Genomic DNA, 16,833 nt, shown 5'->3' on the forward strand with positions numbered 1-16,833 from the left:
GACATAAATTTTCGAGGTGTTACATCCTCACCCCCTTAAAAGAAATCTCGACCTCGAGATTTAATTAAACAATTGAGGGTTCTTTTCTTTCATTGTGGATTCTAACTCCCACGTGTATTCGGGACCTCTGCGGGCATCCCATTTAACCTTTACAATAGGCACATGCTTTCTCCGAAGCTTCTTAACCTGTCGATCCTCAATCGACAAAGGTTTCTCCACAAATTTCAAGCTCTCATCTATATGTACATCCGTATGTGGTATGACTAGTGACTCATCAGCTAGACATTTCTTCAGATTGCTGATGTGGAAGACATTATGGATACCACTGAGCTCTTCAGGTAAGTTTAACTTATAAGCCACTGATCCAACACATTCGATGATCTCGAATGGTCCTATATATCTTGGGCTTAACTTACCTTTCTTGCCAAATCGCATTACCCCTTTCCAAGGTGATATCTTTTGTTGAACCTTATTCCTTAACAAGAACTCAGGAGGTTCGCGGCTTTCATTAGCCCTTGATTTTCTGCCGAATACTGGCAAATTTACAGATGATTATGGATTTGTTTGATCCTATTCATTGTTTCCAATGCAACTTTCAGATCCTGATAATTGGACTTCCCAAAGTCTCGTCCATTAAACGGACGTTTTGATATTTCATCTATACAAGGTCTCCAAAGGAGCAACCTTGATACTTATATAGCAACTATTATAGAAAAGCTTATCTTAAGGTGAGATGGTTATTCCATCCACTGCTTAAATTACTTTTAAGAAATAGCTAATTCTGGTCGTTAGTTGAACCAATCGACGATCCTGGGCAGCTGATGGCAATTCTTAATTGCTGCCTAAATAGGGTTGCGGTAATCAATGCATAAGCAAAATGAACCGTCTTTCTTAATTAACTATACCTGAATTCTCAGAATATTAAGTTAGGCTGTATGAATCCTCTATTTTAAAACTCACTTAATCAGGGTTTCGATTCTTCTAATGATGGCACTGGCCATCTTGGAGAATTCATAATAATACAACCCTAAATGGGATATAAATCTTAACTCTACTAGCCTCTTAGGGGGTATACAGGGTAATCTTAGGAGAAGATAATCAAGATACAAGGAGGTTATAGAGATTTTCCAAATCTCAGGCTCCAGTTCATCTATCATATTATGTGTCAGATAAGTGACACATTTATGTTACGAGTCCACGAAATCCTTAATCGAAGATATTTTCTTGAACAATTCCATACTGGATATCTTCTTTGAGTACCATTAGTTGACTTTAGTACCATATGACCATCAGGATATCTTTGTGGTTCCATGCATTAAACCTCCATACTGATCAGGCATGGAAGCAATCTATGGAACTTATTAAGATACATCAATCCTCATATGGCGCTTTTTGCCATAACATCTGGTATTCTTAATCGATAGAGATCAAGAGATATCAACTACATATTCTGATGTACTTCATCTGGAGAGGGGGTACACTAGAATTTTACGACTGAAGGTTTCTGACAGGTACAGAAGAAATGGTTCTTATGATTTCGCCTGTAAGTTTTACCTTACACTTAATATATGGGGTTCTTACGGGAAATTTCTAAAAGTTTGCTAAGCTTATGGTTTTTATGATAGACTTAGCAGCATCTAAAACTAGACGTAACTAATAAAATCACAATAAGGGATTTATCTGATGTCATTATTAATGTGAACTGCCTCTAATCATACGTCAGGAGGGTTAAACGCCTCCATCCTTACTCCTTTTAAACTTGGCTGCAAAATCCTCGTCAAATTTTAGGGCAGTCTAAGCTTTGACTGGTTATTTCTTAATCTATAAAACGTGAGCAGCTGAGGTAGATCCATAATGGGTTCATAATGAGCAAGCTTTGAGACCTATGAAATTAATCTATCTAGGAACCACCGGCTAATTTACTGGACATTTATCGTATCGATTCATGGTCTTGGGATTTATATATATTGGGTCGCTCAGAGGTATTTTAATAACATGTCGCCCATGGGTCGTTCAGAGGTATTTAAATAACATGACGCCCTTTTTAAATCCCACCATACGTCCGTATTTGATCTGGGTCCCTGACACGTTTGTCCCACATGACACGTGTCTTTATTTTATTGGACACGGATTTTCGAGGTGTTATATCTACTAACCACCATCAATTGCTTGCATTCAAGTTTAGATTTTGGGTAATTGGAATAGGGTACTATCTTAGTCAAGAATTAAAATTTGCGACATACTGTCGACATCCTAGAACTTTTATGGTGAGGTTCAGAATTTCTTATTCCATCTTTTCCATTCGTGATGCGAATAATAGGTTACCCTAATAAGGTCCTTAAAACTTGGACCATCCCATATTTGCATAAGGGGATCTTTCTTGTGGACTTCATTAATGTCCTTACTAATTAAGGGTATTACCATCGAATTACTGTGATGCATACCTCACCGTGTCCTTTCTAGCATAGCCGCTGATACACCTAATGGTTTCTACTTCATTCAGCAATTTCCTGTAATCGATGGCCTTTTTTTTTACTATTGAAGTCTCTTGACTTCCAAGAGACAAAGTACTTTTAAGTACATCCTAAAAGGAATGGGCTCCTTGCCATATGTGATTCTGTTAAAATTATTCTTTGCATTTGAAGTATGAATGAAGCTCTTCTCATGAGTAGCGACATGTGTTTTAGAGCAAACAACATTCAGCTTCTTGATCCTTTTCATGACTTTTCTCATAGCCTTTCCAATGGCTGTGTTAACTACAGTTTTGGAGATTAACTCTATTAACATCAAGGTTCATATTTGATGCACCATTAACATTTGTCGTATTCCTAGCATCGCGACTGCTGTTTGTCTTTTCTGAGTTTCCATGCTCGAAGCTTTGTTATTAAACACCAAATTCAGCAGATACATAGGCAATCCATACCATGCGTCTCCTTAAATTGTCAAAGGCTCACCATAAGGAGTCTTGATAACTACTTGCTTCTTATTACCCACAATATGGGCTTAGCTATAAGATGATCAATCCATTCCTATCTCTATATCGAGTCCCTCTATTTCAACGGAAACAAGGACGGTGGAAAAGAATGGTTCCTAATGGATACAAAACATCCATCTAATATTGCTGAAGCAATCTCTGAGGTACCATTGGCCAATCCTACTTTATACTTAACGCTTAGAGTTTTAACAGGCAGATTTAATGATTTACAAAATCCATTGTCTACGAAAGACTTATCTGATCCTGAATTAAATAATACTCTAGTACGAGCGTTATTGATAAAGAATAGTATCCATTGTGACATTGTCATCCTGAATAGCCTCTTGAGCATCCATTTAAGAGTTTTCAGCTTTGGTCTTCTCAACCTCTCCAGGCTGCTTGGTTTTATTTGGGCAATTTGTTTTGACGTGCCTTTTTCCACTGCAACTATAGCAGGTTGCGTCCTTTATGTCTTGGCACTCCAAAGTCTTGTGCCCTTTCTTATTACAAATTCCACAAGGCCTAGCTTGTGACTCTAAAGTGCACTTTCCTTTAGTTGCCTTCTTTGGACAGCGGGTCTTTATGCGCCTCTTCTCGCCACAACCATAGCACGTGGCGTCCTTCAAGTCCTTGCATTCATGGGTCTCGTGATCCATCTCCTTACAGATGACACATCCCCTAGTCTGTTCATAGGAACATTTTCCGAAGTGCTTCTTCCCGCAGGTTTTACATTTGGGTTTTGCCTCCTTTGGCTTGGACTGGTTACAACTTGGACCAGTCTTACCCTTTTTGTAACCCTTATTTGGGATATTCTCGCACTTTCACTTATGATCCTTTAATACTCGTTCCACTGCTTTGTTTACGGCTATATCTAACATAGCCTGTAGCTCAATGCCCGTTAATTTCAGTCTTGCATTATTATTCTGATCGACTGGATGATGGTGAGCTTCACATGAGTCATCCATGATGAAGCTTTGAAGGCTATAGACTAGGTAGTAATAATTTGCTGAATTGTCGAACTTGATGATTAAATAGCCATGGTGTAAACCAACCATATAGGCCAATAGATAGTGTTTATTTGATTATGTTTTGCCTAGGTTTTTAAATAAACCATCTTTGGCGTTTTAAACGGAATATAATCCTTTATATTTATTAGACAGGGGACATAAGTCACGACTGTCAATGTCGTACCGACATTTTATATAGCACAAGGGCTTGTTCCAAAGGACTTTTGGTGGCACAGAGGCCTTGTCACTAGGGAAAATTTTAAAACATAATCAATGATTCCTTTGGATCGGAAAATTTCATAGTTCATTGTCTTGACAAGAAGTTATGAAATGAAACTATCTTTTTCATGTATACATCCTTACCCGTAGGTATACATCCCAGATGGATGTTTAGATGTGTACATCATGTTCGACGTTTATTAGTCATGATTCCTACTGATCATTTAGACTAAAAGAGGGGTTTGGAAATTCCTAATATAAGGATGACAAATGTGATTTTATCGCATCACTGTTGTCAGGGGTGTTAACACGTTTTCAGGTGTTTAACAAGGATTTGAATCTCTTATACAGGTCTTACCATCATAGCCATGCCTTTAATGACATTCAAGCTAGGTTATACCCCTTGAGATTCTTTTTAATATAAATACTGGCAGAAAAGGAATAATATTTATTTTATTCAGGATTTTCATTATAGCCCTAAATTATAAGTTAATAATGGCACAAAAGGCCTAGTCACGTAGACAAGTTTAATTTATAAACCAGGATTCTTACAGGATCGAGGTATTTAAGGTTTGAATCAAAGTTCATTACCTTTCCTAGACAGTGAGTTGCAGACTTCTGATGTCTCTTAGTCCCAGAGGACGTTATTTATTACCCGTAGGCACTTCATCCTTAATGGATGGCTATTTTACTTACAGGGAATTTTAAATAAATCCCAATTTTCAAATTTATTACCCGTAGGCACTTCATCCTTAATGGATGGCTATTTTACTTACAGGGAATTTTAAATAAATCCCAATTTTCAAAGTTGGCCTGTGTGATTTATACTGCATCACAATTTGCCCAGCATGTTAACATACTTACAGATGTTAACATAAATTTGGAATCTTTTAGACAGGTTCTACCATCTTGGCCATGTCTGAGACGACATGTGGCTAGGTTTTACCCCTAAGACTCTCTTTTTAACATAACGCAGAGCAAACCTAAATTGAGATGTATGCAAGGATCTGAATCTATTTGTGGAACTACCATCTTGGCCCTGTCTTAAGGTGACATATGGCTAGGTCTTGTCCTTTATAGATTTTGCCACTTTATTATAATGGTAGATCTTATAATATAGGAGTCTAATCGTCCTATTAAGATTTAAACAAGTACGTGGTTGCCCTAAACGGGACTTCTAACATAATGACTTGCCCATGCAAGGGCTAATCATAAAATAACAAAGGAAACAAAATAGAACAAAATAAACAAGGATTAGTCCTAAGTTCTTGTCTAGACTCAAGAATGTGCAGTTGTGTAACTGAGATTAAACACAAAAGGCTAGTGTTTAATTCACTCAGCGTTGGCTCTGATACCAACCTGTCACACCCCTATTTTCCACGTGTCACCGGTGGGCCCGGTGGGGAGTATCGTGACGTCATTGATATCATCATAGTCAAACAACACAACGTATAAATGCACAGCGGAAGCAAAAGATATAGATTTATTTCAACTGAACAAAATGTAATGTTTAAGTATTACAACACAGTCGAAACAGATCCACAGGCGGATCAAATAAAAAGGAAACTGTTCAACAGACTTTGACATCTAAAGCTTGCGAGACTTGAGTAATGATGCCTGGAGTAGCCAGCCTATTTCGTCTAGCACCTGCACTTAGCCTTTTTGGAAAATACGTCAGTTTGCACTGGTAAATACAACTTAACTGACTCATTTTGAAAAGAGTTTGAAAATTGATTTAAATGCACTTTGGCAAAAATATTTTATAACTTGGGACAATTAATCAAAGTAATCTTGTATACAGTTTTACTCATTTGTCGTCCATTAGGGCCGGTTTGTAGGGCCGGACTTAAGTTAACTGACACACCACAGGTATAATGCCCACAAGGTCGATTCCTTACAGTGGGATACCAGTTTTTACATAAGGCAGCTGTCAGGTGTACGCCTACACCCCGTGCTTAGGTCGTGGCCATTTCTATGAATGATGCCAAGGATATCCGGGACATGGTCATTTAACCCGCAAGGGCCATACACCAAATAATACATATCAAACAGGTTATGTAAATACATCAATCACAATCCGATTTAAATGACTACATACACCCGACCAAGCGGTACTTTTATAGTACCGTATCCCAAGCCCGTATAGGGAAAATAAGTTAAGAGTATTTACCTGAGCTGAATATAAATTCAATCCCAGCCGTATATCAAATCAGAAAGTACAGATAGCTTTTACTAGGCTCCTAATCTGGAACGAAGGTTTTAATAACCTATTAGAATCCTAACGGGTCTTTAATCAAGCTTAGACTTAGACCGGTTAGTTTTCAAAAGGAATACACGGTTCAAACGCATGATAAAGCGAAGACCGGTTTTAGAATATGGTTTTGACCCGACAAGCTTGTATGCTTGTTTAATATGGGTAACTTAATCACATTCTAGATTTTGAGATAATAACGATTTGGTTTGACCCGTTTCGGCTAATACATGCAAACTAGTCGCATAAGCCGATCCGAACGCGAAACATGCGTAACGGGTAACCATACGAGTCACGAACATGTTCCATAAGTTAATATGCCTTTGATATGTTGTGATATCAGTAGGATATCTTCCATTATGCCCGAAAATGAGTTTAAAACCAACTTATGCCCCGTAGGGGTATTTTGGTCATTTTAAAGGTTATATAGGAGGTTAGATAGTAATCTGAGTTTCGGGTCTGATTAAATCAGTAAAAATACTTAATTTACCAAGTTATATCATTTAGGTATAACCTATAGGTGAAATTTATCACTTATAACCAAACTATGCATCTTAAGGGCATTTTGGTAATTTCACATAGGCTTAAAAAGGTCAAAACTAGAATTCTGAGTTTAAGACTTTTGCTTACTGCTAAAGTATGAAAATTTACTTAAAACATCAGTAGGTATCAAGTCTTATAGATTTAAAATGGTTTCAATATATACTATGCGTTAAAAACGCTTAAATAGGTGATTTTGAGTTATTTCCGGGTTCTCAAAGGGATGCTGATATTTTTATTATTCTAGAAGGCTCAAAATACTTTATTTATCATATTAGATCCGTATAAAAAGGTTTGGGGTCAAAAGGTTTTGTAAAACTCATTTTATAGCCTAAAAGGGCAAAATCGGCAATTACCGAATCAAGCTTAGAACTCTAGGTTACGATCAGCCTAAAAATAAATAAAAATCTTCAATAATCCCAAATATTATATTACATCAGTGGGTAATAAGTTTGGTATTAAAAATTGGGTTTAGATAGGCTATATGCTAATCGTACGGTTTATTTATCGAAAAGCTTCTTAATTACGCTAATGAGCATATCTCCTAATCTAGACCTCAAACTGATGTGAAATTTTATGGACATGCTTATAGATCAGTAATAAAGGTTTTAGTCCTTTCACATCTTCAAAAATATTGTTTTAACATTAAAGGGGATTATGGTCACATTTAGGCATTATGGAAACATGCGATGGTCTTTAATTCTAAAGAACCAAGTAGTATAACTTTGGGAGGTTATACTATCATACAACATGGTCACAAAGGACCCTAAGGCATAAATAAACTCAAGCTAATTCGGGTCAGAACTGAAAGTCAAAGCAAAGGTCAAACTTTGCGACTTTCGGTCGCGAACCGAGCCTATACTTAGAATTGTCGGGTTGAATCATGCTTAGACATGATCAACTAATATTTACCAAGTCATTAACGTGACAAAACTGATTTTAAAGATTTTATATCTTTAGTTATGAATTTTATTTAAAACAAACCCGATTGACTTTAATTTGACCCGACAATTAAACTAAGTAAACGTGGTAATTAGGAGATGCCTTTAGAGGGTTAAACACCTACCTAATTACGATCACGTAGCCATGTTCAACGCGAACCATGGCTCAACCGATTAAAAGTCAAAGTGTTTATCGATAACGCTTGACTTTTCGGTTTAAACGCTAAACAAATAACTAAGCAGGAAAGGAATCACTTACAAAAGTCCAAAGGACTTGGATGAGGTTCTCAAGAAGCTCAAGACCCTCAAAGATTGCAGAGAATTCAGAATGGAATGAATGGTGCAAGTGAAACCCAAAACCAAGGGGGTATATATAGGTTTTTGAGAACCGTTAGGATCGTTCCTCGTAAACCGTGATCAAATCTGAGCCATACACCTATTACCCATAGTTTACAAAACAATGGGCAGCCCCTAGATTCAAGGATTGAGAGACAAGAGCAAAACCAAGGCTGGTTTTCAAATTCTGGTTGCTGGAAATGCTTTACGGACCGTAAGGTCCTTCATACGGTCCGTAAGGACCTGACCTGCACATGGCCAGTTTCAGAACTTGTCACTTTTGGCCCCTGCACTTGATAGTTGTCATTCCCGACACATTTGAGGCCCGTTAAACCATTTTTAAGGCTCTACAATGATGCCTAAGCATAGGGAACATGAAACATGCTCAAAAATATGCCGGATGTCGGTTCGTTTGGTCGTACGGCCCCGTTGTTCGGCTAATTACGACGAAATGCGGACGGACGCTAAAAACGATCCAAATTACGCGACGAATGGAATTTTATCAAGCCAAACACTAAAATAAAATATTTTAGTGCTTACATAAATTTTTGGGTGTCCGGGGATATTCAGAATGCAAGATATGCGCGAAAATGCAAACTTGTGCACTTTTTGACACTTTTAGTCCCTGCATGACCTAAAAGTTTTTTTTTTGCGCACCAAACACCTCTAAGCCTATATCTAAGCTATACAAAGTTTATATAGAGTATAATTAACTCATGGTCATATTCCGGAAGGTTCGATACCCTACGAATTGACATGCTTTTGCAGTTTGACGCTTTTAACCCCTTGTATACGAATATTGTCATAACTTTCTCATACTTAATCGAAACCTTGTGAAATTTTTATCACATATTATTGTGAGTATAATTTATCATTACAAAGCTTCGGGTCCGCTAAAAGATCACTCAGAGGTATACTTTAAACATGTTGACACATTTAGCCCCTGTAGTTTGTTATTCCTCACTTTCTTTCACAATTAGCTTCGTATGATCCATGATTTATTCGTTTAAGGATATAAACATCATGTAGGGTTATTGAAAGACATATTTATTCATTGTTGACATTTTGAACCCTTACATTCACATACTTTTCTTGTTTGTCAACTTTAGTCCTTCATACGTAATCTTTCACACGTTCAAAGCTTATGACACGTGTCAATACATTATTGGACATAAATTTTCGAGGTGTTACACATTTGTAACAGTTCGAGCGGAATCAGGTCTTGTGTATTGAGTCGAGGTGCTACCGGATTTTAGTCAGAAATCATTGTAAAGGCTCAGAAAATCAGTAATAGAAAGGAATTGAAAAGTAACAAGCTGTTTGACTTTGTTTGCATTGATTCCGCCTTTGTAAATGATGATGAACTACTTAACTTGTCTGTTTAGGGTCACCGGAACGATCCAACAAGTGGTATCAGAGCTCAGGACGAGGAGTTCATACCAATTCAGCTTGATTTCTTCAGATTCTCACACTTCTACACCTTCTTTTCTGATTTGAACATAATTCAATATGGCCTGATTTGACATATATTAAGCGAAACATAGTGCTAACTAATCCCTGAGAGTTTTGGACCTTAATTCGAACAAAATCAGTCAAAACAAACTAATTCCGCTTGAAAATCAGTTCGAAAATGCTGACGTCATCAGATTCCGCTTGAAAAATTTCAAGCGAAACCTCATTAAAAGCTTATTCCGCTTGAAAAGTGTGTCTGATTTCGCTCAAAAATCTGATTCCGCTTGAAATACTTGTGTAATTTCAAGCGAAATTAGATTAAATCATATTTCGCTTGAAAATATTGTTCTTATTCCGCTTGAATTCTTATTCCGCTTGAAAGTTCAAGCGAAATAAGATATTTCGCTTGAAAAGGCTGATCTTGCTGATTCCGCTTGAAGCTGATTCCGCTTCGAACTTATTCCGCTTGAATTTGCTATTTTTCAAAATTTCAAAAATTTTCTAAGTGTTTGTTGATTTTTCAGGTACGTGAAAGATGGATGATCTATTCATGAATCCGTTTAGTGATATGTATGCCTTTGCTGGAAACTCTGGAGATGATACTTCTAGCAACACCAATGAGAGCACGCCGAATGCGAAGAAAACTTTATCGGATACCTTAGGTGTGGAAAGTGCATACGAAACATATAACAAACCCCCGAAGTTGATGGCAATCGAAGAGTACAGTCGGTGGGCCAAGAAATTTGAAGAATGGTTAAAGGCCTTTGCTTATCCCATCTGGAAGAGTTTAAAGAATGGATACAGTGATGGAGGCAAAAATGGTAAAAATTTGACAACAACTGAAGAAATAGAAGCGTTTGTTGCCGAGCAAAAGTGCATCGCATTGCTGTTTCAGTCTGTCCGAGAAGATATAATATCTTTGATCGAATACACCAATGCTAAAGATCTGTGGAAAAAGTTAGAAGTAAAATGCTTGGGTAGTGCAGAAATAGTGAAAAACAAAAAGAAATTGCTAAGAAAAGAGTTTGATTTACTTGGTTGTTTAAAAAATGAATCAGTTTGTAAGATTATTAAGAGGTTTGGGCACTTGAAGTTGGAGCTGGCGAGACATGGGATTTTATATTCTCAAGAAGAGCTAGTCGACAAATTGTTTGACTCGTTGCCAGATGAGATGGATTGGCAATACTTTGCATTGATGTTGAAGAATACGATCAAATCTGAGGATCTTACAGTTGATCTGTTGATTGAAAGACTAGGGAGTCACGAGCTGGAGATAAAGAAAACACACAAAGTCAATCACTCGTCATATCAACAGAACTTGGAGCTGTATTATCCAAAAAGCATGATTCCCAAGAATACGTCTCCCAAGATAACTTTTCCTGCTGAAAATTCCAACATATCTAGCAAAGAGAGTTCAAGCAGTGGATTTCACAGTGGTTCTTCGTCAACTTCAAATCAATCAGATGCAAAGAACCTATTTCAATGGAACATCGCTATGGATTTAAAGAACGCACAAAACTTCAGCGAGGAGTCTACAAAGCAACAGATGGTTTTCTTAGCTTCTGTGCTAGAGTCGTATGAAAGCCTTGTGGCAGGCAAGATAGGGAACACCAACCTGACAAAGGAAGACTATGATCAAATTGATCCTGAGGAGATGGAATTGATCGACATAAGGTGGTGTATGGCCAGTGCAGTTCGAAGAGCACAGCGTTTCATGGAGATAACAGGAAGAAAGTCTATTGGTGGACCATCTACCAAGTTAGGCTTTGACAAGTCTAAAGTGACATGTTTCAAGTGTAAACAGAAAGGTCACTTTAAGCGTGAATGCCGAAATGCTTATGCTGATGATTCTGAAAATCCGTTCAAAGAAGATTACTACAAGAGAGCGATTTATCATCAGAATAAATCAGAACCGCCAAGAATGAAGCAGCTTGAGGATAACAAAGAGAAATCCAGAGCTCTTGCTGTGATTCATGACGATGAAGGTTTCGACTGGAGCAAGTTGCTACCAGAGGAGGATGCGGTTGGATATGCTTTTATAGCAAAGTCTGTTGAACCTGTTCCTTTTAAAGACAACAGAAATGAAGAACAGAAGTATGGCCACAGAAAGATGTTAGCTCAAAACAGAATGATCAGAATATCTGGTATCTATACTGAAGCAAAAAGAGCGAAGAGATGGGATTCAGACAGAGAATGTTATCTTAACCCCATGGGAAACATTGCTATTGATCATAACACCCTCGATTTTGAAACCATAATTCAACAAATTGCTGATGAAGAAGAGTTTGGCAAAGAAAATGGTGGGGAAGCGGAGAAGAGAAAGAAGAGAAAGAAAAAGAAGAAAAGTCAAAGAAAATTGATGATGGAATCATTGACACGAGACAAGAGTTGACAGCTGAAAACTTGGGAAAGATGGCTGACAAGGTGCTGGCTGCTAAGGCACTTGAGGTAGACTCTAAGTCCGTATCTGAGTCTAAAAGCCAGGTCAGTTCAAATGCGTCAACGACTGAGTCAGGTAAGAAAGTCAAAGGTGATGTTGACTGCATTAATTGCATCAAAGAGTGCAAAGTTTGTAGTACAATCACCTATCTCAATGGTAAGAAAATTGATGATCTGACTGATAGAGTCAGAAGTGTTGAGGATCAGATCCTTAACCATGATAAAATGTTGAAAGCTTCAAACAACAGAGTAAAAGAATTAACTGACAAAATTGAAAATGATAAAATTGACAAAGAAAAGTTAGGAAAGAAAATGAACAGTTAGTTCTTGAAAATTGTCAGATTTCAGAAAAATTTGAGAAGCTTAAACGCACGGTTAAAGATGCTGATGACAGAAATAGTAAGACAATTAAGGAAAATAATCTTTTGTCGGGAGTGCTTCGGGTAAAAGAAGAATTAATCAACAAGCAACTTGATGAGATTGCTAAGTTGAAGCTTCAATTTGAAGAAGCTAAGATTGAGAATGAGCGCATAAATCTGAAATTAACCAGTTACAACTCCGCAAGCTTTGTTTTACAACACATTGTTCCCAAACCCATCGGGAAAAACAAAGCAGGCGGAGATGTATGCTCTGATGGAACCGGGGTGGGTTTTCATCAAGTTCCACCACCAGTTCTAGACAATTATTCAAAAAAACAATCAGGGTTGGTTAATATTGAAGATGAGAATGAAATAAAACTTCCAGATTCAATTGATGTTACATTTTTGTAACACCCTTCTATTTATCACTTGATTTTAATAGTAAAATACACCATCTTATCCAAAATATTGATTAAGTGACAAAGTATTCGTTAACGGAACTCATAAGTACATCAACCTAAGTCAACTAGTGGCTAAGTTAAAACATTTCAAAAGTAGTTTAATAATGTTTACAACCCATACATAATACTACTAAAGATTTAAAACATTGCGGAAGCTTCAAAATGTAGTGTTCGGTTCTTCATCATGTGCTTGATCGCCATCCGTAAGATCCATCTTGTTACCTATGATCAAACCGTTAAAATCATTAGTTTTAACGATATAATATAACATAATTCCAAGGTTTGACGTCACATTAAAAATAACAAAAATATATATAAGTTATTCTGGATCCACCGTAAATTACGGTATCACCGTAATTTACGGTGAGACCTGGAGATTTCTGGTCACCGTAAACCAGGAGACCCACATCGTAACAATATATGATCTTTACCGTAAATTACGGTACTACCGTAATTTACGGTGGTACCTGGAAATTCCATGTCTCGTTTGTTTTGTTCATTTCACTCAAACCCAACTCCTGGAATTTACTTTTCTAACAAACCACTACATCAGATTCTAGTGACTCAAACATGTTATATATTAAGCAAAATCAAAGAACATTCCCTCATATTCCGAGCCTCGATCATGTTTTACTAGATTATTTGACCCGTTTGGCTCGTCTAAGGAGTCCTCCTCTATGACGACTACCAACGAGTACCAACCGAATTTAATCAATCAATCAATATACGACTTCATCGCTTATTTCAAAACAACTCTTATTCAAAGATTTAGTTACACATTAAAATCATCAAATCTAATAAATGTAACGGGTCAAGTTACATACCTTCATAATTCGTCGACATTGCTTTCTAACCATAATTACCCAACTATTTATTTTGACCCGTTTGGTTTGTCGAGTGAATTCCATCACTTCCTAGGCTCACCAAACGCAACTATTTTTGCTATAACAACATTAACGTATTTACGACTAGGCTTATCAACATAAATGTAACGAGACGACAAGTCGCGTACCTTTAGAGCACACCCTTCAAACGCGTATCCGCTCCGGCTTGTCCGCTTGACGATCCGGATTCTTTGCCTATTGAGTTCAACGAAAACACGTTTAGAACTCCTTTTAATTCACAATTCGCATATTTTGCCTAGACATCACAATCATACGGTTAACTCAAATTTTCAGATTTAAGTCTTCTTTGAGGCATTTATGCGAACACCTATCGGGCAGAATTTTATATCATTCATGTTTCAAGTTCATAGTTTGCTATTAAGCTAAACTTATTCATCAATAAAGCCTTCATGTAACTTTTAAACATCATAATTTCAGAAATTGCTTTCTATGACCAAATCACACTAGAATAATCCTTCTAAACCCTAGTGTTTACTAGTTTTCCACAAAACCCATGAATCACCTTCATGGTGTTCATGAGAATTTCAGGAATTAGCCATAATTTCACATGTTATTGTCTAGGTTTTTACTCCTAGACACCATGTGATCACTAAGTTAACCAAATCACAAACATGCATCATCAAATTTCAGATTTCCCAATTTCATGAGAATTTCAAACAGAGAATTAACACCAAATTTTACATACCTTGTAACCCCCTTGTGATGAGGATCACTAATCTATGTTCGGATTTTGATTTGGACTGAGTTTGATCCTTCAATTTAGAGATTTTATGCTCAACTAGGGTTTTGATGAACTTGGTCGCCCCCTGCTCTTGTCTGGTCGATCTCACACACGTATGTGTGTTTGAGATTTCTATTTTTCATGTTTTATTAAACTAAATTTTAGTTTAATCCCTTTTGGTCCCTCTAATTTTCTTTAGTCCCCTTTTTGTCCTTTAACTACTCACTAGTCATTATCTAACTAGGTTAGTGTCACCCCTAGTTAGTTTATTTTACTAATTTATTTACAAATAAATTGTAAATTTTATGAACTTATATTTTCGGGATGTTACAAGTCCATCCCCCTTAAAAGGGTTTCGTCCCCGAAACCGAAGTACGTACCAAATAATGTAGGGTAGAGACGTCGCATCTCCTCTTCAGACTCCCACGTAGAGTCTGAACCTTTCCTATGCTCCTACTTGATCTTGACTTGATCAATTTGTTTGTTTCGCAATTGCTTCTAGCATTCTATCACCACATTTCTTATCCTATAATCTCCCACCACAACTGTATTTACGGTGGGTTTAATGTGGTGACCTATATAAACCAAATTTTACATCTCGAATCATTATTTTACGGCAAAAACTCAAATAGTGCCATTTGACTAATATAATATCTCTTTCGGCTTCTATACTTATTCTAAGTATTTACCTATCATAAAACTCATTTCCAAACAACCTTTAAAGGTTGTTTGTTCGAATTAGCTAACAAGGGCATTTTGGTCCTTTTTAGTCTTTCAATTACTACAAGGTCTTTTGAGAGCATGTTTGACCCATAATTCTTCTTTTGAGTTATGATCTTGTTTGAAAAAAATCATTATGCTTTTCGACACGCCCGACCCCCTTTTAAAACATTCGGTTTACCCATTTAAGTAACCCATTGTCCATCTAAGACTTCATTTAAGGCTCATTGAACCTTACGTTCTAAATGAGTAATTACTCCATTACACATACCTGGCTCGGGTCAATGTATTGACCTGTTTTAATGCCTTGCTATAATATTCGCTAAATAATAGCGATGCAATTATCATTTCTACATTTATTCCTGAAATCATATAACTCGACAAGAATCATTAGTCGCCATTATTAAAAGGTGGTATCTTCACCCTTTGACCCGTTTGGTCTAAATGACCGATTTTATTAGCGAGATGACATGTATTTTGATCTCGACTATATGACTCGCTCCGATTTACATCGGGCGGTCGTTTTACTTTTAATTCATTACTTAACACTTTTCGGCCTATCAAGGCATACTTCATAAGTGTCTTTTTAAAACCAACAGTTATGGTCGACGCGTGACCAATTTACCGTTTTGCCATTATTGTTTGTTTTGGTTTACCCTATAAGGTACTCATTTAAAAATTCCTTTTCCATTTGCCATAAAATGATCGAATTACCGATTTAACCTCTTTTAAAACCCTCCACATGGTTTCTTGTCATGCTCAACTATCTTGTTCCGTACGTCTACACGCCAAAACGTCATACCTCAACTATGTATTCATCTTATTCGTAACCAATACGATAGAGAATTATTCTAAAATATAAGTCTAGTATAAGCCATACTTACTTGACGCTAGTTTTATATTAACAAGCGCTCTACCTAGGTCACAATGTTAATTAGGCTACAACTTGTTTTATTGCCCAAACTAATTGGTCACCATTTTACCTCATACCTCGTCATTCGAGTATGCAATATTGCCGTCATCGGCCCTCTTTGCGTGTTTGTACTTCCATATCTAGTCATTTACACTATAACGTGATTACATTCTATATTACTTTTGTGTCCGTGATCACGTTACGCCATGTTTAGTTTTACCTTGACCTTAGTCTATGGCTACACTCATTTTCCTTCCTATAATCTTTCCGACTCTATGACTTCTTATGTGTCCTTCATGTCGGTTTATTTTACTCATGCCGTTATTTGGTTTATGCCTCTACTTCCTTTCAACCCGTTACCGGGTTCGTTATCTTAATGTTTTTAACACCCCCGGTTTTATTGGTTTGCGTTTTCCTTTCCATAATCTTTTACGACCTATCACGTAGATTTACTAATATTTCGCACTTTCACTATTCGGTTAGCACTTACTTGAAATATCAAGTACTATACTTTATTCAAGCCCGTCCAACATTGGAATAGTTGAACAAAACTATCGAAATTCCTGTTTTGCAAAATTTCATCGTCCTTTAGTCA

General features: G+C 36.9%; 1 long non-coding RNA gene across 1 annotated transcript; it reads right to left on the minus strand.

The window, feature by feature from the left end:
* Window positions 1-13,051: 13,051 nt before the first annotated feature.
* Window positions 13,052-14,658, minus strand: LOC118486368. Its single transcript, XR_004878664.1, has 3 exons — window positions 14,570-14,658; window positions 13,992-14,058; window positions 13,052-13,201 (listed from the first exon to the last, which is right to left on the minus strand). It is a non-coding gene; the product is annotated as an uncharacterized LOC118486368 (long non-coding RNA).
* Window positions 14,659-16,833: the final 2,175 nt, after the last annotated feature.

This window comes from Helianthus annuus, chromosome 14 (assembly GCF_002127325.2).
Source record: "Helianthus annuus cultivar XRQ/B chromosome 14, HanXRQr2.0-SUNRISE, whole genome shotgun sequence".
Taxonomy (NCBI): Eukaryota; Viridiplantae; Streptophyta; class Magnoliopsida; order Asterales; family Asteraceae; genus Helianthus; species Helianthus annuus.